The sequence below is a fragment of the Stegostoma tigrinum genome, chromosome 12 (genome assembly GCF_030684315.1).
Source record: "Stegostoma tigrinum isolate sSteTig4 chromosome 12, sSteTig4.hap1, whole genome shotgun sequence".
Taxonomy (NCBI): domain Eukaryota; kingdom Metazoa; phylum Chordata; class Chondrichthyes; order Orectolobiformes; family Stegostomatidae; genus Stegostoma; species Stegostoma tigrinum.
The window spans coordinates 80,956,434-80,983,293 of NC_081365.1; the positions used below are offsets into that span (position 1 = coordinate 80,956,434).

General features: G+C 40.8%; 1 pseudogene; it reads left to right on the forward strand.

Moving 5' to 3' along the window:
* LOC125456765 (NACHT, LRR and PYD domains-containing protein 3-like) overlaps window positions 1-26,579 on the forward strand; it is a 51,172-nt pseudogene extending 24,593 nt beyond the window's left edge.
* The last annotated feature ends 281 nt before the right edge of the window (window positions 26,580-26,860 follow it).

The following is a 26,860-nucleotide window of genomic DNA, read 5'->3' on the forward strand; positions in this document are numbered from 1 at the left end:
CACCGTCATCACGAACAGCGGTCAATACAGAGAGGGGGCCCCTCACCTCCTTTCTCCTTGAAAGCCTCCAGGAAGCGCTCGCAAAGCGTGGCACTCCTGAAGGTTGCATCGTAAAAACCTCCGGGGAAATCCTGCAGGCAGTAAATGTCCGCAGCAGCGAACCCACAACAGTCCAACAGGACCCTCTTCACGAAGAAGGTGCGGTCCACAGGTGCACCTTCATCCACCTTCTTCACGGAAACGCAGATGGTGTTCTGGACCCCCTGAACCAGGGCACGAGCACTTGCCGCAGCCATCGTTGCAGGTTGACTGCTCCCCTAAACCAGCGTTAGGCCGAAGCCAGCTTTAAGATTGCAAGGTTGCAGTTGCAAGGGTGCAAAGCCAACCCGGCGTCTTCATTCCACCTCCAACACAGTTGTGCTCTCCTCTTCTCAGTCCACAGAAGAGTGGGTCTTTATTTTGTTCCGGATGTAAGCTGGTTCACTGAGCCGGAAGGTTTGTTCCCAGATGTTTTGTCACCATTCTAGGTAACATCATCAGTGAGCCTCCAACGAAGCACTGGTGTTATATCCCGCTTTCTATTTATCTGTTTTGGTTTCCTTGGGTTGGTGATGTCATTTCCTGTTCTTTTTTTCCAGAGGATCGTAGATTGATTTGGAACCAACGTGTTTGTTGATGGAGTTCCGGTTGGAATGCCATGCTTCTAGGAATTCTCGTGCATGTCTCTGTTTGGCTTGTCCTAGGATAGATGTGTTGTCCCAATCAAAGTGGTGTCCTTCCTCATCTGTATGTAAGGATACTAGTGATAGTGGGTCATGTCTTCTTGTGGCTAGTTGATGTTCATGTATCCTGGTGGCTAGCTTTCTGCCTGTTTGTCCAATGTAGTGTTTGTCACAGTTCTTGCAAGGTATTTTGTAGATGACGTTCATTTTGCTTGTTGTCTGTATAGGGTCTTTTAAGTTCATTAGCTGCTGTTTTAGTGTGTTGGTGGGTTTGTGGGCTATCCTGATGCCAAGAGGTCCGAGTAGTCTGGCAGTCATTTCGGAAATGTCTTTGATGTCGGGGAGAGTGGTTATGGTTTCTGAGCCCGTTTTGTCTGTTTGTTTGGGTTTGTTGCTGTGGAATCGGCGGACTGTGTTCATAGGGTAACCATTCTTTTTGAATATGCTGTGTAGGTGATTTTCTTCTGCTCTGCGTAGTTCCTCTGTGCTGCAGTGTGTGGTGGCTCGTTGGAATAATGTTCTAATGCAGCTTCGTTTGTGGGTGTTGGGATGGTTGCTCCTGTAGTTCAGTATTTGGTCTGTACATGTGGTTTTTCTGTAGACGCTGGTTTGAAGTTCCCCATTGGCTGTTCGCTCTACTGTTACATCTAGGAATGGCAGTTTGCTGTTGTTTTCCTCCTCGTTTGTGAATGTTATGCCAGTAAGGGTATTATTAATGGTCTTGAAGGTTTCCTCTAATTTGTTTTGTTTAGTGATGACAAAGGTGTCATCCACATAGCGGACCCAAAGTTTGGGTTGGATGATTGGCAGAGCTGTTTGTTCGAGTCTCTGCATTACTGCCTCTGATAAGAACCCTGATATCGGAGATCCCATGGGTGTACCGTTAGTTTGTCTGTGGGTTTTGTTATTCAAAGTGAAGTGGCTGGTGAGGCATAGGTCCACTAGCTTGATGATGTTGTCCTTGCTGATGAGGTTGGTGGTGTCTGGTGTATGTGTCTTCTGTTCTTCTAATAGTGTCGTCAGTGTTTCTTTGGCCAGGTTGATGTTGATGGATGTGAACAGGGCTGTTATGTCAAAGGAGACCATTATTTCATCCTCTTCTATCTTGGTGTCTTTGGTGTTCAGGAATTCTTGGGTGGAGTGAATGGAGTGGCATGAGTCTTCTACTAGGTGTTTTAGTCTTTGGTGTAGTTCCAGGTAGCGAGATTATGGGTCTGAGGGGTCTCCTGGTTTATCGCAGCCCCCCTCAGAACCATAGTCTCACTACCTGGAACACCAACCTACAGATTAGCAAAAGGAACTACATCAAAGACTCATGCCACTCCATTCACCTATGCCTCACCAGCCACTTCACTTTCAATAACAAAACCCATGGGATCTCCGATATCAGGGTTCTTATCAGAGGCAGTAATGCAGAGACTCGAACAAACAGCTCTGCCAATCATCCAACCCAAACTTTGGGTCCGCTACTTGGATGACACCTTTGCCATCACTAAACAAAACAAATTAGAGGAAACATTCAAGACCATCAATAATACCCTTACTGGCATAACATTCACAAAAGAGGAGGAAAACAACAGCAAACTGCCATTCCTAGATGTCACAGTAGAGCGAACAGCCAATGGGGAACTTCAAACCAGCGTCTACAGGAAAACAACACATACGGACCAAATACTGAACTACAGGAGCAACCATCCCAACACCCACAAACGAAGCTGCATTAGAACATTATTCCAACGAGCCACCACACACTGCAGCACAGAGGAACTACACAGAGCAGAAGAAAATCACCTATACAGCGTATTCAAAAAGAATGGTTACCCTATGAACACAGTCCGCCGATTTCTCGGCAACAAACCCAAACAAACAGACAAAACGGGCCCAGAAACCATAACCACTCTCCCCTACATCAAAGACATTTCCGAAATGACTGCCAGACTACTCGGACCTCTTGGCATCAGGATAGCCCACAAACCCACCAACACACTAAAACTGCAGCTAATGAACTTAAAAGACCCTATACAGCCATCAAGCAAAACAAATGTCATCTACAAAATACCTTGCAAGAACTGTGACAAACACTACATTGGACAAACAGGCAGAAAGCTAGCCACCAGGATACACGAACATCAACTAGCCACAAAACGACATGACCCACTATCACTAGTATCCTTACATATAGATGAGGAAGGACACCACTTTGATTGGGACAACACATCCACCCTAGGACAAGCCAAACAGAGACACACACGAGAATTCCTAGAAGCATGGCATTCCAACAAGAACTCCATCAACCAACACATTGATTTGGAGCCAATCTACCATCCTCTGAGAAAAAGAACAGGAAATGACAGCACCAACCCAAGGAAACCAAAACAGATAAATAGAAAGCGGGACATAACACCAGCGCTTCACCGGATGCTCACTGATGATGTTACCTAGAATGGTGATGAAATGTCTGAAAGCTAACCTTCCAGCTCAGCGAGCAAACTCTCACATCCAGAAACTCAACCTGAGCTACAAATCTTCTCAAAACTTAGAACATAGATAGAACAGTACAGCACAGAACAGGCCCTTCAGCCCACAATGTTGTGCCGACCATTGATCCTCATGGATGCACCCTCAAATTTCTGTGACCATATGCATGTCCAGCAGTCTCTTAAATGACCCCAATGACCTTGCTTCCACAACTGCTGCTGGCAACGCATTCCATGCTCTCACAACTCTCTGCGTAAAGAACCTGCCTCTGACATCCCCTCTATACTTTCCACCAACCAGCTTAAAACTATGACCCCTCGTGCTAGCCATTTCTGCCCTGGGAAATAGTCTCTGGCTATCGACTCTATCTATGCCTCTCATTATCTTGTATACCTCAATTAGGTCCCCTCTCCTCCTCCTTTTCTCCAATGAAAAGAGACCGAGCTCAGTCAACCTCTCTTCATAAGATAAGCCCTCCAGTCCAGGCAGCATCCTGGTAAACCTCCTCTGAACCCTCTCCAAAGCATCCACATCTTTCCTATAATAGGGCGCCCAGAACTGGACGCAGTAGTCCAAGTGCGGTCTAACCAAAGTTTTATAGAGCTGCAACAAGATCTCACGACTCTTAAACTCAATCCCCCTGTTAATGAAAGCCAAAACACCATATGCTTTCTTAACAACCCTGTCCACTTGGGTGGCCATTTTAAGGGATCTATGTATCTGCACACCAAGATCCCTCTGTTCCTCCACGCTGCCAAGAATCCTATCCTTAATCCTGTACTCAGCTTTCAAATTCGACCTTCCAAAATGCATCACCTCGCATTTATCCAGGTTGAACTCCATCTGCCACCTCTCAGCCCATCTCTGCATCCTGTCAATGTCCCGCTGCAGCCTACAACAGCCCTCTACACTGTCAACGACACCTCCGACCTTTGTGTCGTCTGCAAACTTGCTGACCCATCCTTCAATTCCCTCGTCCAAGTCATTAATAAAAATTACAAACAGTAGAGGCCCAAGGACAGAGCCCTGTGGAACCCCACTCACCACTGACTTCCAGGCAGAATATTTTCCTTCTACTACCACTCGCTGTCTTCTGTTGGCCAGCCAATTCTGTATCCAAGCAGCTAAGTTCCCCTGTATCCCATTCCTCCTGACCTTCTGAATGAGCCTTCCATGGGGAACCTTATCAAATGCCTTACTGAAGTCCATATACACCACATCCACAGCTTGACCCTCATCAACCTTACTAGTCACATCCTCAAAAAACTCGATAAAACTTGCTATGTTTCTTTAATGTTGTCACTAATTATATCATAATTTACATTGATCAACATCTGGAAAAGTTTACTGTACTTTTCTGAAATGAACTTTACCCAATGATGGGAGAAAACTCTGCATGATAGCGTAAAGATGCCATAATCATTTGTGCCCATGTTACTATTTCCAAATGTTGTGTTCCATGAAAATTAAGTGAATATGATGGGGGAGGTTAAACAAAGACTGTGCCAGTGGAATAAATACTCTAACATCTATGATACAATAAAAATATTTATACATTTTATACTCTCAGATCCTATTTCTCAGTGCCTTGAAAACTTCAGTGATGGGAGCCTTTATAAGGTGACAATATTCTATCGGATGAGATTGGAGCAGGCAATTGAAGAAGCGGTGAAAGGTGTCAGCTTGGTGTTAACGTATGAGGGATATTTCAATGGGCAGGAACATCAGGTAAGTGGGGAAACCCACTGTTAGTTTGAATTGCTTCAACAGCAAAAGAACTTTCACGAGATCACATATGAAGAATTATTTTGGAGACTTAGATCCAGTCAACATGAGAACATGTCTATCAATGTGTTGAATTTACAGATTGTGAATGATACCTCTTTTGGAATGATGAATAGATAGAAATAATTGGAACACAGACTGCAGTCATTTGGACCATTGACTGCTCCCAGACATAATCGTACATTCAATGTCTTGGTTCGTAACCGTGAATGTTGTGATACCTCCATGTACAGATCTGTTCCCGCTTTAATATGATGCAATCTTTTTGTCAGTACCAACTTTTCAGGCACTATCCTCCATGTATATTAGGCACGGTTGATGAAATCAACACACCTTAGCTCCTCTTTAGTTCTATAAACCGCTTGTTAACCACTGCTCAACAAAATATGTCTGCTCTCTCCACATGCTTCTCGCATCTTACATACACTCAAAATGTAGGCGACACTGTGGCTCAGAGTGCCAGGGGCCCAGTTCAATTCCACCCTCTGGAGACTGTCTATGTGGAATTTGTATGTTCTCCCCGTGTCTGCATTGGTTTCCTCTGGGTGCTCTGGTTTCCTCCCACAGTCCAAAGATGTGCAGGCTAGGTGGATTGACCATGCTAAATTGCCCATAGTGTTCAGGGATGTGGAGATGAGGTGGGTAATAGGGGGATGGGTCTGGGTGGGATACTCTGAGGGTTGCTGTGGACTTGTTGGGCCGAAGGGCCTGTTTCCACATTGTAGGGATTCTATGATATCTCTACTCACCCTCATCTGTACAACTGACATTATTCAAAAAAATCCTTGTCCAGTTCATTGTTATTATTAAAATTCCAATCCTCAACAAAATGCTGAAAACTATCCTCCTAAACTTAATGAATTTCTCCTTATAATACAGCCAACAAAATCATCCGCAGAGGTTCCAGCCACAGGTCAACTGGTGTGTACATATGGCTAAACATAAAATCTCATCCCCTGATCCTGTATGCCTCTGCTCCTGAAAATATGATTCATTTTCCTGCTTAACCACATCATTTGCCTGCCCCATTCTCTTCACCAATCTGTGCATTAATGTTTCTTAGTCCTTGTACTTCTTATGCCATTTCTATGATTTATTCTTGATTTTAAAGTCATTCTGAGGTACATTTGATCATTCATCTCCAGCTTAAATTTTATTTGCAAAACTCCACTCATACAGAATATTCTTTCCAAATGGCAAACACCTGAACATTGTCCATGTCAACTGGAGGCTTCTTAATCCTGGTCCCTAAATGAAATTCATGTATATATGCCAGGAGCTACATGGCATGCTGTCCTCAATCCATAAGCCTAATAAAAATGACCTTACTTTTGCAAAACAGTCGTGAACCATGTGAACGTTTCATGTTACTATGGAGACAATTTTGCTTCCAATGTATGTAAATGAGGATCGAAAAAATACTGATAAATTGTTTTTGAAAGACTCACTGGCAGTTTTGACAACATCGGTGCAGAGAGAATATGATTCTGCAGTAAGGCTATCTTGAGCAGTGAACTTGGCAGTGGAAAAGATATTAAGAAAATACCAAATGGAGAATGGTAAAAGCAAAAGACCCAAGCTGGATGTTAGTGAAAGATTGGATGCTCCAAAAGGAAATAACAGAGAAATTAAGTGAGCACTTTGCAAACTGTCAAACGTTTTTGTTAAGTTCAACAATTTCAGATAACATTCTCTAGTATAGTTTTCTTTATTGGTTGTGTTATAGACTTTCATGTCTTTTTTTATTTACTCTCACATCACTTCTGGACTATCCCTTTAACAGGGCTTCAAAGAATTAGTTAATCAATGTGTCGTTTAATCTCCTTTACTTTTTGTCATTTAATACACCTTATATTTATTAGATTTTTCATCTCAGCTCTCTTTCATTTGATCAAAATCTATGATATTTCCCAGCTCTTCTTTCAAAATGTTGCAGAGCTGAAATTTCAATGGACTTTTTTCTTTCTCCACATTATACTCAGATTCGGCCAATCCTGATTGGTATATCTAAAATTTTATTTTTATTTTCAGCTTTATAACATTAACAGCATTAAATAGTTTCTGTTGCATCAGTCCAGCCACCCTCATTTGGATTGCGTGATATTTTGATATTCTGAACATTCTGCATGTGGTGATTTGTAAATGAATTTGCCAATACTCATGTAGATTCTTGTAATACGTCACCCTCATCAGCCATCATGGATATCTCCTGAAGTAATTTACAGGAAGTTGCCAGGCACAATCTCCACTGAAGAAGTACGTGATTGTTTACCTTGATCAATAATAAACATCTTAGAACATCTCTTCAACTGTTAGATGTCAGTTTCTGACTGAAAACAACACCTGATAGATAGATCCCTACAGTGTGGAAGCAGGCCATTTGGTCCATTTGTACACATCGACCCTCCCACCCAGACCTATCCTATCCCTGTGACTCTACATTTCCCATAGCTAATCCAAGTAGTCTGCACATCCCTGGTCACTATGGACAATTTTAGCGTGACCAATCCAACTAACCCGCACATCTTTGGATTGTGGGAGGAAACTGAAGCACCCAGAGGAAACCCACGCAGATAGGGAGACAATGTACAAACTCCACACAGGCAGTTGCCTGAGGGTAGAATGGAACCCAGGTCCCAGGTCCTGTGAGATTATAGTGCTAAACACTGAGAGCTGTGCTGCCCCTTCTTGTCTATTTCATAGCTTTGGTTTCTAAAACTTCTGTACTCACCCAAATTTTAAAATTTCTAGATACAGCTTGCTTTCTTTCCTTCGAGATTTTTGCTCCGGCCACAAACTCACTTACGAGCTAACTTAAAGAGCTCCTATTGCATGCAACAGTATCCCAACCAAGATATTAATTCTGTGCCATGAAGGCGCAGCAATTATTTCATTTTAAAAGGAGTTTATTGGCTGTAAACGATTTTTGGAATGTCTTGAAATCTGCAAGATAAAGGAAACTTTTTTTTTGACATTGAGTGAGAATTCTAACTAACATTCCTTAAAAAGAAGTCACCAATAGGTGGGACATATTCAAAATTGTGTCATCATATACATTATATTATTAATACAGGAAAAGTAGATATCTTCTCATTATTCCACCCTGGCTGTCGAATGAGAGCTCACTCTGGTTTTATGCAGGCTACGAGAGAATGCAAGAACACATATGGGAAATTGTAAGCAACATCAGAGGGTGTACTGTTAGATGTAAAAAAAAGCTAAAAAATGTACTGCACAGTTGGAACTCGAAATAAGCATACTATTTTAGTGTTTACAGTGGCATACCCATATCCATAAATTTTCAAGATGTGTGTTAGATTTCCCATATGCAGGCAAAAAATAGTGATATTTTATTTGTTGAGAACTGTGCTGAAAAGAGAACATAAATGGATAATGAACAACCATGTCAAGTACAGCAAAGTTGGGAGCAGGGAGATGTTCAGATAATTCTTAAATAATTCCCAAGTAGAATATTCATTGTGTTTGATTACTTTTCCACGTTATTCAAGAGTTGTGATTGTTTGTTTGTTTTTCCATGCACAATGAATGAAGACAACGTATTATTAGAGAACTGATTTTTAAAAAAAATATAAAACATCAGTACTCAGTTATCCTAATGTTTTTAGAGCAGTAAGACCGAGTTATTTTCTGGATCTGTTGATGGTTAAGATGCAAAGATGGCCTTTAGTAGAGTATTGTGCTCTTTCTGTCAGATGTGGGGAATTAGGGAGAATTTCAATGTTCCTGATGATTATGTCTGCAAGAAGTGTGTTTGGTTGCAATTCCCATCGTACCACGTGGATTGGTTGGAGCAGCAGTAAGAGGCAATGAGGAAGTTACAGGAGCTGGGGGTGTGATGGATGGCAGTTGCAGGAAGGGAGAAAAATTGTAGAAACAGTCAGGTAGATGGGTTACCTCTGAGAAAGGTAGGAGGAGTAGGCAGGTGGCATAGGATTCCATCACTATCTCAAACAAGCGTGCTATTATGGAAAACGTAGGGAGTAATGGATTGTCAGGTTTCTGGTACCAAGGCTGGCGCTAATGTAATGAGGAGTATGTCAGGTTCCGAGCCACTGATTGTGATAGGGGACTACCTGGTCAGAGGCACAGACAGAATGAGACATTAGAATAGCACGTTGTCTCCCTGGTGCCACGATCTAGGATATCTCGGAGTGCAGAATATCCTCAAAGGGAGAGGGACCAGCGGGAGGTTGTTTACATATTGTAATGATATAGGAAGAGAAAAGAACAAGGCTCTAATGAGAGAATTTAGGAAATTAGGCAGGAGATTAAAAAGTAGGTCCTCGAGGCCAGTCATATTTGGATTACTCGCAGTGCCATCTGAAATGATGCTGTCACTTTAAAAAAGTTATTTTGTCCTTGGTTTTGTTGAAGAGAAATCCAATAAGGTAGAGATGCAGAGGAGTCTATGGAGTTTCACAGTTTAACTATGGAAGGGGAGTGGCCAGTTCTCCCAGTTCAGGTTTTTCTAGTTTTTTTAGCTGCAGCTGCCGAGACATGTGTGAGTCCAGAACAGTTGCAAGCTTCCGCAAAGGATTCCTCTGACTTTCTTTGAAATGTCTGTCTGGATGTTGTTCTGTCCTGTGTGTAAGAATCTGTGTTCAAATTTACCTTTTTGCCAAGGGGTGTGCTTGTGGGATGTTACTGTTTTGGAACAGTTAATTAGTTAAGTTGCTGTATCGAGTATTTGATTATGTTTTCCAATACTGCAGTTGTTATTCTAAATTCCACTTCCTTTTGTTTGTGTTTCAACTTCAATGTTTAAATAAATCCTGTTTTGCTTAAAGCTGAGTAGTTTGGTCAGTTGCATCACACCTGGAGGATTGAGCAGATGAATGTGTAGCTGAGGAGCTGGTGCAGGGGAGAAGGATTCACATTTTTGAATTATTGGGATCTCTTCTGGAGTAGAACTGTCCTGTTTTAAGAAAGTCAGATTGCAACTGAATTGGAAGTGGACTAATATACGGATGCGGGGACTTGCTAGAGTTACTTGGGAGGATTTAAATTGGCAAGTGGGAGGGAGGGTTCCGAAGACAATGTGAGAAAAGGGATGAGACTGAAGCTGTTGCATTTGGGAGAAGGAGCAAGTCAAACAGTCGAGGCAGGAAGGATCAAAGTGGAAAAGAGGTAGGACTGACAAATTAAAGAGTGTTTATTTCAACGTGAAAGGCCTGGCATGTAAATGAATGAACTCATGGCATTGTTGGGTAAATGGGCCTGGGATATCATAGCTCTTACAGAGATGCGACTCAGGGATGGACAGGACTGGCAGCTTAATGTTCCAGGGTATAGCTGCTATGGGAAGAATAGAAAGGGTAACAAGAGAGGAGAGGGAGTGGCATTTTTGGTTTGTGACAATTTTACAGCTGTACTCGGGGAGGATATTCCTGGGAGTACAATGAGTGATGAGGTTTGGGTGGAACTGAGAAATGAAAAAGGGACAATCTCCTTATTAGGATTGTTCTATAGACCCCAAATAGTCAGTGTGAAATTGAGAAGCAGATTTGTATGGGGATCTCAGTTGCCTGTAAGAATAATAAGGCTGTAATGGAAAGGGTTTTAAATTTCTAAGCACAGATCGTGACTGCCATAATATCAAGGGCTTGGATGGAGAGGAATTTGTTAAGTGTGTACAAGCAAGTTTTCTGAATCAGTATGTGGATGTACCTTCTAGAGAAGGAGAAAAACCTGACCTTCTCTTGGGAAATAAAGCAGAGCGAGTGACTGGGGTGTCAGTGGGGGAAACTTTGGGGCCAGTGATCATAATTCTATAAGTTTTTTTTTAAAATAGTTTTGGAAAAAGATTGACATGATCTAAAAGTTAAAGTTCTAAATTGGAAGAAGGCCAATGACTAGAAAGTCAGAATCCTTCAAAAATGAGATAGAGTTTCCAGAGACTTTGTTCCTGTTAGTGTGAAGGGGGAGGTTTGTTGGTGCATGGAATGTTGGAGAACTAGAGCAATGGAGGCTCTGGTCAAGATAAAAAAGGGACACCTGTGTCAGGTATAGACAGCTGGAATTGAGTGAATCCCCAGTAGAGTATAAGGGTAGTAGGCGTATGTTCAATAGGGACATCAGAAGGGCAAAAATAGGATATGAGATTGCTTTGGCAAAATGGATTAAGGAGAATACAAAGGGTTTCTACAAATTCAGGAGAGAAGAGTAAGTAAGGAGAGAACAGGGCCCATTAAAGATCAATAAGACCATCTACGTGTGGAACCACAGGAGATGGATGAGATACTAAACAAGTATCTCCTGTCAGTTTTTTATTGTGAAGAAGAGTATGGAAGCCAGAGAACTTTGAGAAATAAATAGTGATATCTTGAAAAGTGTCTGTACTACAGAGGAGGAGGTGCTGACATCTCAAAATGCACGAAGGTGAATAAATCCCTCGGATCTGATCAGATCTATCTCAGACCTTTGTGGGGAGCTAGGAAAGTGATTGCAGGGCTGTTTGCTGAGATATTTTATCATTAATAGCCATGGGTGAGGTGCTAGAAGACTGCAGTTTAGCTAACGTGGTGACATTATTTTAGAAAGGTGGTAAAGAAAAGCCAGGGAACAATAGACCGGTGAGCCTGACCTCAATGGTGGGAGAGGTTGTTGGAAGGAATTCTGAGGGACAGGATCTGCATGTATTTGGAAAGGTAAGGACTGATTAGGGATAGTCAACAAAGCTTTATGCATGGTACATCGTGTCTCATTATCTCATATCTTTTGAGGAAGTGAGGAAGAAGATTCATGAAAGCAGAATTGTGTACATTGTATGGACTTCACCAAGGTGTTAGACAAAGTTTTGCATGATGGACTAGTTAACAAGGTTCAATCACAAGGAATTCAGGGAGACTGTCCACTTGGACACATGGCTTGAAGGTAGGAAACAGAAGATGGTAGTGGAGGGATGCTTTTTGGACTGGAGGCCTGTGACCTCAAGGATTGATGCTGGGACCACTGCATTTTGCCATTTATATAAATTACTTGGATTTGAGCACAGATGGTATGGTTAGTAAGTTTGCTTAGGAAACCAAAATCGGAGGTGGAGCGGATGGCGAAGAAAGTTACCTCAGGGTATAACAGGATCTCAATCAGGTGGGCCACTGGGCAGAGGAGACAGATGGAGTTTAATTGAGATAAGTGTGAGGTGTTGCATGTTGGCAGGGCAAATCAGGGCAGGGCTTATGCAGTTAATGATAGGATCCTGGGGAGCGTTGCTGAGCAAAGAGACCTTGGGGAGCAGATTCATCATTCCTTGAAATTAGAGTAGTAGGTAGGCTGGGCCATGAAGATTACATTTTGTATGCTTGCTTTTGTTGACCAGCACATTGAGTGTAGAGTTGAGAGGTTATGTTGTGGATGTACAGGACATTGGTTATGTCACCGTTGCAAAACTGCATTCAATTCTAGCCTCCCTGCTATAGGATTGATGTTGTGAAACTTGAAAGGTTTCAGAAAAGATTCAGAAGGACGTTGCCAGGGTTGGAGGCCTTGAGCTATAGGGAAAGGCTGAATAGGCTAGGATGATTTTCCTTGGAGCATTGAGGCTGAGACATGGCTTTATAAAATCATGAGGAACATGGATAGGATGAATAGTCAAGGTCTTTATCCCAGGGTAGTAAAGTCCAAAACTAGAGACCCATAGGCTTAAGGTGGGAAGGGAAAGATTTAAAAGGATCCTAAGGAGAAACTTTTTCACACAGAAGGTGGTGCCAGAGGAGTTAAGACCATAAGACATAGGATGGGAAGTAAGGCCATTCGGCCCATCACGTCCACTCTGCCATTTAAATCATGGCTGATGGGCATTTCAACTCCACTTCCCTGCACTCTCCCCGTAGCCCTTGATTCCTTCTGAGATCAAGAATTTGTTGGTGAATGCTGGTACAGTTACAACATTTAAAAGACATCTGGATGGGTACGATGGAAGGATTTGGAGGGATATAGGCCAAATGCTGGCAACGATTAATTTAGGATAACTAGTCAGCACGGACGTGTTGAACTGAGGGGTCTGTCTCTGTCCCGTACATCTCTGTAAGTCTATGAATCTGTGACTTGAAAGTATGCTATTCCACTGTGGGAGCCACACATCCCTTTGGGCAATTAATGATAAAGTGTTTTGTCTCAATAATAAAGAGACTTAGCTGCTGTCTGTTGTCATTTTTAATTCTTTCGTAAAATATGTATGCACTGCTTTTGTCAGCGCTATTGACTAATTGTAGTTGCGCTTGCTAGGTTATTCCAGAGGACCGGTAACGATAAAACACATTCCTGAAAATATGGAGACTTATGTAGGCAGCAGCAAGTAAAACCTGGCAGATTTGATTTTCAACCTTAAAAGACATGAGTTTTTGTTTTTACAACATTCAACTGTAATCACATTTTCACAATTCTGGCAGCTAATTCCTGATGTTTTTTGTTATTGAAATCCATTTTCACCATACACCCATAGTAGGACTCTAACCCATGTCCCCATGTCTTAGCATTAGTCTCCAGACTACTAGCCCAGTGACTTTAGCAGTATGTCGCCCCAAGGAAGTTTTAGCATGTTAATATCCTGGAATGTAACTTGATTTTTAATTAAGGCCAAAAATCACATGATGCAGTGTAATTTCTTCTTCTGTTATACATTTGATTCCTTTTACTAACTGAAGTAACGCATTTATTGAATATTCACTCTTTATAAAAACATGTTGTTTCTTGTTATTTCTAGAAAGTCACTGAACTGGCCGACAATGGAGAAGAGGCAGAAAGCACCAAACTTCTTCTGAACCTGGTGATAGAAAAAGATGCTGGAGCCCGAAGGATGATGTGGAAATCCTTTGTGAAAATGCGTAATGGTGTCCCAAAGTTGGACAAAATACTGGCAGAAATAGAGCAAATTGGTACTGTGTAATTCCGCATTGATCTGGCATTCAATCTCAAAACATGTACTGTGCTCCAATTACTCTTATCTGATTTTACAGAAAGCTATTTGTTTCAAATAGGTCCTTCTGTGGTGCATTATGCAGACTGCAGGGAAGAGATAACAGAGGTGCCCAAATACTTGAAGGGTAGGTCAAGATATTGAAACCAATGACACCTTTTGACATGTTTGTTTGACTGAAGGTTTGGTGCTAACCACTTTGTTGCACATTTCTAGATGTGGAATTTTGTAGCTGGCAAAGATACCAAGTAATGAGAAACCTATTGCCAATGGCCTGATGCCAACTTGATTTACAGCTCCATTTGGTTAAGCAGCATTGAATATAACATGCACTGCATTTTAATCTTAAAAATATGATTCAGCTTGCTTTACTTTGAGGATCACACCCAGTTTCCACCTCATACACAATACCAAATCCCACTCCATCCTGCTGTTCACTTATGAAATTATCAAGGGATAATGTGACAGAATTGAGCTAATTTTATATTTCATGCTCATTTGCAATCATGTGTCCAAAAAATATAATTTTGTGTTAATGTTGGTCAGCTTGTTCATATTGCGATTACACAGGCACCTCTGTGATTAAATACTTGTTGCCAAAAACAATCTGGCAACATGCAGTAATCCAAAAATTTAGGTTTGTTGTTTTTCAAGAATAGATGTTCTATGATCTAATGGATTAGTTTGCACTATTTTCACAATTCATTAGTCAATGATATAAGACAAAAATGCTGTTCACCCTTTGTTCTCTTCCTAGGTCTTCCAAATATCTGGAAAATCACTTCTATTCCTCTATTCTATCACCTTTTCCCTTCAACTATACATTAAAAGAAAAGTAGTTGCTACTTCCATGTGATTCTATAAAGAGCTAAGAAGTGAAATCCAGATTCAAAACTACTGAGTAAAACAGACAAGTTACTGAAGATTTTGGCAATCTGAAGTAGAGGAAAAAAAAATGCTGGAAATGCCCAGATCCAGGAACATTGTGGCAGCAGAGAGATTGTTTCAGGTTGAGATGGGATTTTTGACTTGCCTCTGGACTTGCTGAGTCTTTCTAGTTATTGTACGTACAGTACGTTGTCTTCACGATCTCTTTTTACTTGCCCCCAATACGTTAAACTTGGAATTAATAATCACAGAAATCAGAGGGGAGAATTGACCCCATTGTGCTTGCACTGGCTCTTCAAATGAATGTTATTTTAGTTTGTGTTTAGTTTCAATAACAAAAAACATCAGGAATTAGCTGCCAGAATTGTGAAAATGTGATTACAGTTGAATGTTGTAAAAACAAAAACTCATGTCTTTTAAGGTTGAAAATCAAATCTGCCAGGTTTTATTTTACTTTTCTCCATACACTTGCAAACTATTTCCATCAACGGAAATCAAACAAAACATTTCTATCTTAATGACATTTGTCTTCATTACTCGAGGCGTAGATTATAAGAACAGGAAGATGATGTTGAAGCTGTACATGACTTTGCTGAGACCACAGCTGAAGTACTGTGTGCAGTTCTGGTCACCACACTCGAGGAAAGATGGGATTGCACTGGAAGGGCTGCAGAAGAGATTCACCAGTTATTGCCTGGGATGGAGCATTTTGGCTGCGAAGAGAGGCTGGGTAGGTTTGGGTTTGTTTTCTGTCAAGCAGAGGTGGCCAAGGAGTGACCACATTGAGGTTTTTCAAATTATGGACAGAATGGATTGGAAGCAGCTATTCCCCTCAGTTAAAGGGTTCATAACAGGGGGGGAGGCACTGTTACAGTGAAAGGCAGGAGGTTCAGAGGGGATTTGAGTACTTATTTCATGCAGAGAATGGTGAGGTCTAGAATGCACTGTCTGGGGTGTAATAGAAGTGGGCAACTTCACAATGTATTAAAAAGTACTTGGACTATCTCTTAAAATGTCCTAACATTCAAGGCCACAGCCTAGTGGGGCAAAGTGAGATTAGTGCTGATTGGTCAGTACAGACTTAATAGCTCTGTCTGTGCTTCAAGACTGTGAGTTCCCAATCATTCAATGTCCTCTTGAATTCATCAGTAGAACCTGCCTCCAACATATTTTCAGTCAGTGCATTCCAGCCCCCCTAACAGCTCTCTTTGTGAAGTAATGTATTTGTTCCCACATCATCTGTACTACTTTAGCACATCTCTTTAAATCTGTGCCCTCTTGCTTCTTTTATGAAAAGGAACAGCTTCTCCCTATCTAACATCTCCAGCACATTCCTGATTTTGCAACCCCTTTTAAACCACCTCTTGGACTTTTCTCTTCAAGGAGAACAAGTCCAACCTAGAATCATGGAGTCATAATCCAGCACGGAAACAGACCCTTTGGTCCAACCAGTCAATGCTGACCATAATCCCAACTAAACTAATCCCACCTGCCTGGGCTTGACCCATATGCCTCTCAACATTTCTTATTCATATACTTATCCAGATGTCTTTTAAATATTGTAACTGTGCCCGCACCTACCACTTTCTTTGGAAGTTCATTGCACAAGCAAACCACTTTCTGTATAAAAACATTGCCCCTCACATCTTTTCTAAATCTTGTCATCTCATCTTAAAAATATGCACCCTTGTCTTGAAATCCCCCATCCTAGGGAAAAGACACTATCCATTCACTTTATACCTCATTATTTTATAAACCTTGAGAATGTCATCTCTCAATCACCTCTGCTCTTCTGAAAAAAAGCCCCAGCCTATGGGTGGCACGGTGGCTCAGTGGTTAGCGCTGCTGCCTCACAGCACCAGGGACCTGGGTAGATTTCACCCTCGGACAACTGTCTGTGTGGGGTTTACACATTCTCCCTGTGTCTGCGTGGATTTCTTCCACATGCTCCGGTTTACTCCCACCATCCAAACATGTGCAGGTTAGGTAACTTGCCCATAGTGTTCAGGGATGTGTTGATTAGGTGGGTTACAGAGGAATGGGTTTGAGTGTGATGCTCTGAGGTTCAGTGTGGCCTTGTTGGGCTGAACGCCTTGTTGCCACACTGTAGGGATTCTGTGCATCCTCTGCTTTAACTCGAACTGTCCATCTTGGTAAATGTCTCCTGAACCTTCTCTAACTTAACAATATCCTTCTCATAATGGGGAAACCAGTTCAATCTATCCACAAAACTGAAGTTTCTCATTATTGGAGCCAGTCTTGTAAATCACTTGTGCCCTATTTTCAATACATTGACACCCTCCCCATTATATGGCACCATAACTATGCACAATACTCCAGTTGAGCTGTAACAAGTGTCAACACCACCTCCGCACTCTTTAAAAAATGATGGCAAACTTATAATCTTTATGATCGGCAGTAACGCTTTATCCTTAATTATTACAGCTGTCCTGTCCATAAGATTCTTGCTTGCCTGATCATGAGAAAACATTTTCTTTCTTTTTCACTTCCAATAGTGCTCCATTTTGAAGGTTACATTTTTGACGGTTGTACGTATGAAACAATTGACCACTATTTCAACTCATCATTTATTCAACTAGACATTTATTCAATTTTCAGCCCAACTAGATGACAGGATCATATTTTCATACATGAAAAAAAATGAGCAACATCATTTCATTTTCTGCAGTGAATCATATTTAAAGTATTAACCAATTTATGATGTGGTTAATCATCTGTCCAAATGGTACCGTAACTGCCAGTCCTCATTGCAGATGCTCAAGAACAACACAAAGAGATACTGCGACAGAGAAATGAAACACTTTATTTGAACACTATTCTAATCAAGGAGAAAGTTAAAATTTCTCACTTGAATGCACGGTACACTGAGCTGACAATCATTTCTCCTGTTCGTCATCGAAAACTGATAGAGCATGAACTTATTGCACGTGGAAGGGATCATGAAGAATGGAGAGAGATGCATCTCCGGAGGGAACTGGAAAAAATACGCATCGATCAATTGTTCCGAAGTAGCTTTTCACAAGACTATCAGTGCCATACTGGAAAGGGACAAGTTGTACAAATTCATTCAGGTTGTTCCGTTGTTGTCAGTGGAGTCCCAGGAATTGGGAAAACAACACTACTACAAAAGATAGTTTACGACTGGGCCAGTGGGAACATTTACCCACATTTTCAATTTGTCTTCAGTTTTAAGTTCCGTGAGCTGAATGCTATTAACTGGAAATCAACTTTAAAGGAAATGATTCTGTTGTTCTATCCTTGGAGAAATTTGTGGAAGATCTCTGGAAAAATCCAGCCAGTTTGCTGTTTATATTTGATGGTTTAGATGAATTCAAGGACAGCATTGAATTTCCCGACAGTCAGTCAGATGCAGCACCTCAATCAATATGCATGGACCCAGAGATCCCCTGCAAAGTGTCTGATATTGTCAGCAGTTTAATACAAAAGCAACTCCTCCCAGGTTGTTCAGTATTATTGACCAGCCGACCAAGTGAACTGCAATTATTGGAAAAAGCTGACATTAGTGTGTGGGCTGAAATACTTGGATTTGTGGGGGAAGAACGGAAAGAATATTTCCAAAAGTGCTTTGGAGATCAGATGGTGGCAGCAGCTGTTTTCAAACATGTGGAAGAGAATGAGATCCTGTACACCATGTGCTACAATCCTTCCTACTGCTGGATTCTCTGTCTCTCACTGGGTCCCTTCTATACACAAGGAAATAGGGACCAGCAGCAAGTACCCAGGACCATTACCCAACTATATTCCTACTATATTTACAACATTCTGAAAAACCACGGCCGAGAGATTGAAAACCCCCGTGATGTGTTACTGAAGATCGGTGAGATGGCCTTGACAGGTGTCTTTGAGAAACAGATTGTCTTTAGAAATGAGGATCTGATCAAATATAATCTTCAACCTTCACAGTTCCTGTCTGGGTTCATGTTGGAAATCTTTGAGAGGAATGATTCTGCCCAGTGTGTGGTCTACACATTTCTCCATCTCACCATCCAAGAGTTTGTAGCTGCACTCGCACAATTCCTGACTCCCAATCTCGAGGACATCCAGAAACTGCTCAATAATGTTCGGAGCAAGGACGATGGGAGATTCGAGATATTCCTTCGCTTTGCCGCTGGACTGTCCTCCCCTCAGGCAGCTCGGCCCTTGGAGGAACTTGTTGGCCCATTTCTTCATCAAACAACCTGTCAAGTTATTGACTGGGTGCAGGAGAAGGTTGAAAAACAGATTGGTAACACTGGAAGCAAAAGTGGGAAAAGGGATCTTCTGAATACTCTACACTATTTGTTTGAGTCACAGAATAAAGCCCTGGCACAGACCACATTGGGGTCTGTGGAAAGACTTCAATTTGGGAATTCGGACTCACAGAAAGCTTTGCAACTGAGCCCAATTGATTGTGCCGTATTATCTCATGCCATTGGACTTTGTCATACAATAAAACAGCTCGATCTACGGAATTGCTATATTCAGTGTGAAGGGCTCCAAAGGCTGGAACCTTCACTGCACAAATGCCAAGTGTTGAGGTAACTCATTACTTTCATGAGATAAATTGTTAAATCGGTTTCTGCTTTTTTAGTTACATAAATATGCACCATGAAAAAGAATTAGAAAATGCCAAATGCAACAGTGCTAATCAAGTATCAGTTGAATCAGGGCTTCATTCCGGGGAAACAAATAAGATCAGAGATTTTCCCAAAACAAGTGTACAATGAACAAAGGTTCACAGATGGCAGGATTTGATTATGTAAAAATGATCTAAAATTGGAAAAAAATTTCCAGATTGATCAGAAATAGATGATTAATGATGCTAAAAAGGTGCCCCTGTGGAATCATGGCTAATATTTTGTTTGATTTATTACATGTAACATGGAGTTGTGACCTGATTTATCCTATCTATGGGAAATCTTCCTTGGTTCAGAAAGAATAGTTTGTAAACTATTCCCAAATCAGCACACTAAATAATGACAATCTGGTCAGGCTGTACTGTAGGCACTTTCAAAAACACCTTGGTCAATGCACAGAGAATATAAATGAAAAGGACCCTGTTATGTGTCTAACACAGGAAGAGAATTTTAATGAAACTGATCAAAATAATTGATTGACCAGACTGAAATCAGAGAGGTCAATTCAAAGTGAAAGTATGAAATCATCTGCACTCTATGCATGGTCTTTCAATGCATTCAGATTGCATCTAAATCTCATAATCTGGTTGATGTTTTATTAAATGAGGATAATGTGGCATCTGCTGTCTGTTTCAAATTTTACCTCATTTGAAAGTGTTTTTCAGATTGACATGATATACAAAGTACACACACATGAAGTTGTGAATGGGAAGAGCAAGTGTATTGAAATCAATAATAGAAATTACAATTTGTTTCTCTCTTGATGGTACTCCATGGAGCAGGAGCTTGCTGACTGACCTTTAATGTTTTGACGTATTTCTTATAACTCCTCAGGCTTGAAATAGCCCAGTCTTATTGGCAAAGACTGCAAAACCGGCTTATCAATCTTTTAGAGCATAGCACATAGAACAGTACAGCACAGGACAGGCCCTTAGCCCACGATGTTGTGCTGAGCTTTTACCTGAAACCTAAGGTCTATCTAACCTCTGCCACTACCTTATACTATCATCCATGTGCCTATCTAATAGCCGCTTAAATGCCCTGAATGAGGCTGACTCCACTACCCTCTCCGGCAATGCATTCCACGCCCCTACCAGTCTGAGTAAAGAACCTACCTCTGATGTCTCCCTGATGTCTACCTCCTTTCACTTTAAAACTATGTCCCCTTGTAAAAGCGACCTCCACCTCCACTTTATGTCTCCACTCTACCTGCACTTTTATTGTTGTAATGTTTTTATAACAATTGTTAGAAATAGTTGAATAAAACCAGTATATCTAAGACATGTTTCAGCACATTTTTACCTACTTTATGTTTATGTGAAGGTTGGAAGGAAATGATCTTGGTGACTCGGGAATACAATTGCTGTGCTTGGTCCTGAAGCACCCAGAATGTAAAATTGAGGCACTTGGGTGAGTATAAGACAGTGCACTATCAACTGTATAATTGACTACTACCATTTTAAATCATTATTACTATCAGCAATAGTTTAATTTGTACCTACTATAACTATAATGATGCTCATCATTGCTTATCTGCTACATAAATCCCGATCAACCTTACCAACTTTCACTGTCACTATCATTCTCAGGTTAGCTGACAATGGTCTCACAGCTTCTTGTACTGAGAATCTCAGCTTTGTTCTCAGCACAAACCGGTCACTGAAGGGCCTGTACCTGGGTTATAATAATCTGGGATGTTCTGGAGTAAAACACTTATCTGTGGCTCTGAAGCACTTAGACTGTGAAATACAGGAACTTGCGTGAGTATGAGTGATTCATCATCATGAGATGTCCTAACACAACTTGAGCGGAGTAAACCATAAACAAGACAGACTAATAGGCTCTGATCTCTGTATTTTGAAGATTAGTATTGTTTGCAGGAACAATCTTCCTTTTATTCATTGTTTTTTTTTGCTTTCTTACTGATTGATAGTCTGAATGATAATGAGCTTACAGATTCTTGTGTCAAAGATCTCGCTTCTGCTCTGAGTACAAACCAGTCCCTCATGGAGCTGAACCTGAACAATAATAAACTTGGAGACTCAGGAGTAATATTGTTATCTGATAGCCTGAGGAAGCCAGACTGTAAAATACAGGAATTGAGGTATGTAGCAGACTTAGCCTAGTTTCATTCTTATTTTGATTTTCTACTTTTAAAACTGTTCACTGGCATTAATATTAACGAGAGAACTGTAAATATACATTTGTTCATACACAGACCATTGTCATTACTTTCTGTTTCTTGAATTCTCTGTTCAGATTAGCCGATAATGCGCTCACAGATTCATGTATCAAGGTTCTGTCATCTGCTCTTAGTACAAGCCAGTCACTGAAAGTTTTGTCGCTGTGGTCAAACTCCTTAACTGACAAATCCATTCCTGCTCTCAGCCACCTCATACTGAATTGTGAGAGTCTGCAGTGTATCTGGTGAGTATTGTTTCTTTTCAATGTAATTCCATGGCTTACAATAGAACCAGGTTGTATCTAATACTTATGTTCCATATGAACCTCTACCTTCATCTAACATTATCTGAAGAGTCGTCCCTTATAAACCCCTTGCTATGACTGCTCAGATTTCTATCACAATTATTTTCTACTGGGTACAGATTCCACATTTCTTTTATATATAGAATCCCCACAGTGTGGAAACAGGTCATTCAGCCCAACAAGTCTACACTGACCCTCCAAGCAGCTCGCCAGCCAGATCTCTCCCTCTTTCCCATGACTAACACATCTCTGAACACTGTGGACAATATGTGGGAGGAAACTGGAGCGCCTGGCAGAAAACCACGCAGACACAGAGAACATGGGTAGAATTGAACTCAGGTCTCTGGTACTGTGCAGCAGTGATGCTAACCACTGAGCCAGCATGCTGCCATTCTAGTGCATTAATTGTGAAGATTAGTTTCTTCTGAATTTCCAATTGTACTTATTGGCGACTCTTATGTTTGTGGCCACTAGATTTGTCAGAACTTCAAATTAGATATTTTCTATGTCTTTACAATACTGGCTGTTTGCACACTGTTCAGTTTCTCTTTGATCCTTCAAGAGAAGTAGTCTTCAATCTGTTCAGCCTTTCCTGATTAATATCAGTTTTGGAGATTAATTTAATCTGGACCTTCAATCTATGATAAAACATATTCTGAACAACAAACAATGTTGAATGTCTGAAGGCCTGGTACATAATGCTCAACAAATATAATTTTCTTAAAGGCTCAGGCACCCACTGAAAAGATCATCCACCTGGAGCCAACAAAAAAAAGTAGAAATCAAACCAATTGCAGATGCTGAAGAATTAAGATGAATATGTTCATTCTACTATTTCAATAATCATTTGGAGTTGTAGAAAATTATATGATTTGATTCAAACATCAATAACCTTTCAGGAGATTGACGTGGTAAATTTGGAGAAAATGCTCCCATTGACCAAGTTATAGAGCATATGTCATATTCCCAAAATATGAGGTCACTAATTTTGAACAGTGGTAAAGAGGCATTTCAGTGCTCAAGAAGTATTGTCCACAAAATCTACCTGAGACAGACATAGATGGTCAGTCATTGATTCCAATCAAAACAAAGGTCAATTGGCTTGATTCCGAAGGAATTGAAGGTGTATGCTGAAATTTCAAGAAGCTGGATCTGCCATAGTAGACCAAGAAGAACCAAGAATAGAGCAACTAGATCAGGTCCCAAAGACCATACACTCTGTCTCACCTTTCATCTCCTGTGTTCTTTTGTACTTCACTTAGCTTCCAGTATTTTCCTTGCACTTAATATTTTCTTCTTGTTGTATTTTGCGAAATCTCATGCTCATCTTACCCTGGCATTTCTTTATTTTGGCATGACTATTCATTTTGTTAATTCTGTTCGTAATGATTTGTAACTAGTATTGCTGCACAGTGTCCATTCCTGAATTTTTTTTCTTTCATAATGCAATGCATCTTCAACTTTGGGTGTCACCATGATTCCACTCCTAGCACGCTATGGAGCTAATAGATAGGTCTTAAGTCCTGAATGGATTGTAAAAACTCCACTCCATAAACCTTTGCTTCCTTCCTTTGTCAGTTGATTCAGAGGTGCATTTAATTTTGAATGATTCTTAATCTGTGTATCGTGTCATTGACTGTTCCTTGTGATTTTTCCCTGCATCTATTTGCACAAATTCCCAACATGGCCACTTACTAGATTCTTGTATTTTCTCGTTATCTATGTTTTCATTAAACCACAATAATATGCTTTCTCATGGTCTTAGTTAATGGTATAGCAGGGTCATAGAAATGAATAGCCTCCTCATATTCTTGTTTCTATTACGTTATATCACACTACATCATCAATATTTATTACAGACATGTCAGCTCTTTCCTGCCTTGTTATTTTTGGAATGTCGCAAATTCATCAGTTCATCTTTAATCCTCTTCTTTGTTTTGGCATATTTAAGTTTTTTTATTGTAAAAGCTAAGCTTACTTCTGAAAATTGCAGTATCTCCCCGGGTTCCTCATTTCTTTCTATGTGATCAGTTTGAGGCCAAGACCGATCACAACCCCTTTTGTTATATCGATTGCTGCTTGTTGTGGAAGTTACCTCAGCTGTACTTCTCTCAAGTTGACCCTGGCTTCTTGTACAATTCAGGCAGTACAAATATGAATGGAATTTGGGCATTGTATTTTTTTTGTATCTCTATTTGTCATTGAAATGTTATTTCCCTAGCACTTATATTTTGTGCATTCTGTTCATTTTCTATGCGAGTAGGATCGGAGAGAATTCATTTACTTCCAATGGAGAAGAACAGCTGCACATGCTGCAGAAATCCAGAAGTGGCTTAAGAGTGGAAATGTGATGTGTTTATTCTTTTGAGTAGTGTTGGCCTTCTCGTTAAAGGTTAAAGATCTAATGACACCAACAGTATTTTATTTCTGACTATACGCATACTATTTGTGTCATTTTGTCTGTTTTGATAATGCAAGTATGGTATCAATGCGGACTTCACAAGCTTCAAAATCTCCCCTCCCCCAACCACATCCCAAAACCAGGCCAGCTCATCCCCGGCTCCCTAACCTGCCCGTCCTTCCTCCCACCTATCCACCCCTCCGACCTCAAGCCCCACCCATTTCTCTTACACACTCGCTTCATCCCGCCTCCTTGACCTGGACCGACCTATCCTCTCCCTAACTCCCCATCTACACTCACCTTTACTGGCTTCAACTCCACCTCTTTGACCTGTCTGTCCTCTATCCGCCTCTCACTCTCTCTCCCTATTTAATTCAGAATCCCCTTCCCCCTCCCCCATTTCTGAGGAAGGGTCTAGACCCAAAACGTCAGCTTTCCTGCTCCTCTGCTCCTCTGATGCTGCTTAGCCTGCTGGTTCATCCAGCTCTACACCTTGTCCTTATTCATAACATATTTGATTGTGAATTGTTGTATTCGTCTTAAAACTAAGTAACAACTCAACTAAGAGATTTTATTTGTGTTCTTTTGTAAGTGTTGGCATTATCGTCTGTACATAAATCCATGAGATGAGTTCTCTTAAGCAAACACTTTGGAAAATTGAGGAATTTTCAAAGGAAGAACACTTTTTGGTTTCCGTATTGGCATTTACTTCTCTCGCTATCTCATGACAATAATATTCAGTTCAGTAAAAGAAAAGATTATCTTTTTGTATTTTCTTCAGAACTGCACAAACTAATGATCAGAAGATCTCACTGAGCATAAATGTTTGTAGTGTTGACTCTCCTCTATGGCTACATTACAGCAGGCCAGACTAATGCTGGAAGTTGAGGATCTTTAAGTCTTCCCTCCTGAAGAAGGGAAGATGGGGATAAGATCAGAGAATGCCCTGGAGCATGGTATAAGGGAAACAGCAAACAGCTTAGATAGGTAGTTTAAGAGACATATCCATTAAGGAAGTTGTGAAGTTCAGGTAATTTAAATCCCGTGGTCATATATCCATGAGAGTGAACAAGTAGCAGTTTACTGAAGGAACAGCTGTTATTTGTGTTGGATAAGAAGGTTGTGCTAGATGACCATGAGGTTACAGGTCATAGCCAAATCACTGGTCAGACCTCCTACAATCATGCTTCATACATTCAAGTCTGAAAGCGACAGATTTTTAATCAGGATTGGATTCAAGGGTTCTAAGGAAAGGCAGGAAAGCTAAGCTAAGGATCATAATATCAGCCAGAATCTCATTGAGTGGGCTAATGGCTCCTTCTGCTATGACATTCTCATGGTCTTAATCTATGCTGGCTCCTCGAGCTGAACAGCTCCCTGAATATTGGTATAACATTCAGAGAGCGATCTCAGGTCTGCAGTCACTGTGACAGTGTGATTGGATTTGAACCCTATCCCTCCTAAGACATATTGCAAAAGTCTCCTTCAAGGCATTGGGGCCAGTGTGTTAACATTTTCTCTTAAACAGAAGGATGTTCAGGTCCATTGATACAGTGAAACCATTGGGACCATTCAAGCCTTCAGGAAAGAGGGAGAGTGAAAGAGAAGTTACAAGTATACAAAGTGAGAAGAGAGATACAGATCAACAGGTGACCAGAAGCAGAGAGTGAGAGAAGATGTTGGTCACTGCACAATGTCTCTTTATTCTGTGTCTAATCTCGCGATGTATCTGCCCTGGGGACAGTGTAAAGAGGGAAGTTCACTTTGCATTTAACTTCATATTTTTTCCTGTCTTGCGAGTGTTTGATGGGAACAACGTAGAGAGAGCTTTACACTATCTAACCCCATGCTATACATGTCCTGGGAGCGTTTGGTGTGAGCAGCATAATGTGAGTTTACTCTGTATTTATTCCATGCTGTACCTGCCCTGTGAGTGTTTAATAGGGGCAGTATTGAGGAAAGTTTACTTTCAGATTTTGGAAGTAACCCCCTCCCTCTTTACATCTGTGAATATTATTGATTGTATGAATTTTAAAGCTTATTTCCATTTCCTAGTCTTTGATATTGTACATGAGAGTGAGATTCAATTAACACGCAGGATCTCTTATTCTTTGTATGTCTGATGGATTATGTACATATAATTGCAAACACATATGTAAATACGAATTTAATATCTTTCATTTTGTAATGTACAAATCATTTTCTAAAACGGTATAGCAATAAAAAACCCAATCTCTTTGAGAATATCTGCTTTAATTAAATTACTTACTTATGCGTCTTCTAAACATGGACCAAATCTATATGATGTAAAACAGAAAGTGCTGCAAATACTCAGCAGGCCAGACAGCATTTGTAGAGAGAAAAACAGAATGAATGTTTCCAGCCAATAACGTTCATCAGAGGAAATGACTGAGTATTTCGAGCAGCCATTGCTGTTATTTAATGTTCACAGCATTTGAAGTAAGCAGCTCCTCCAATTATAAATTGGTGCGGCACAGTGGTC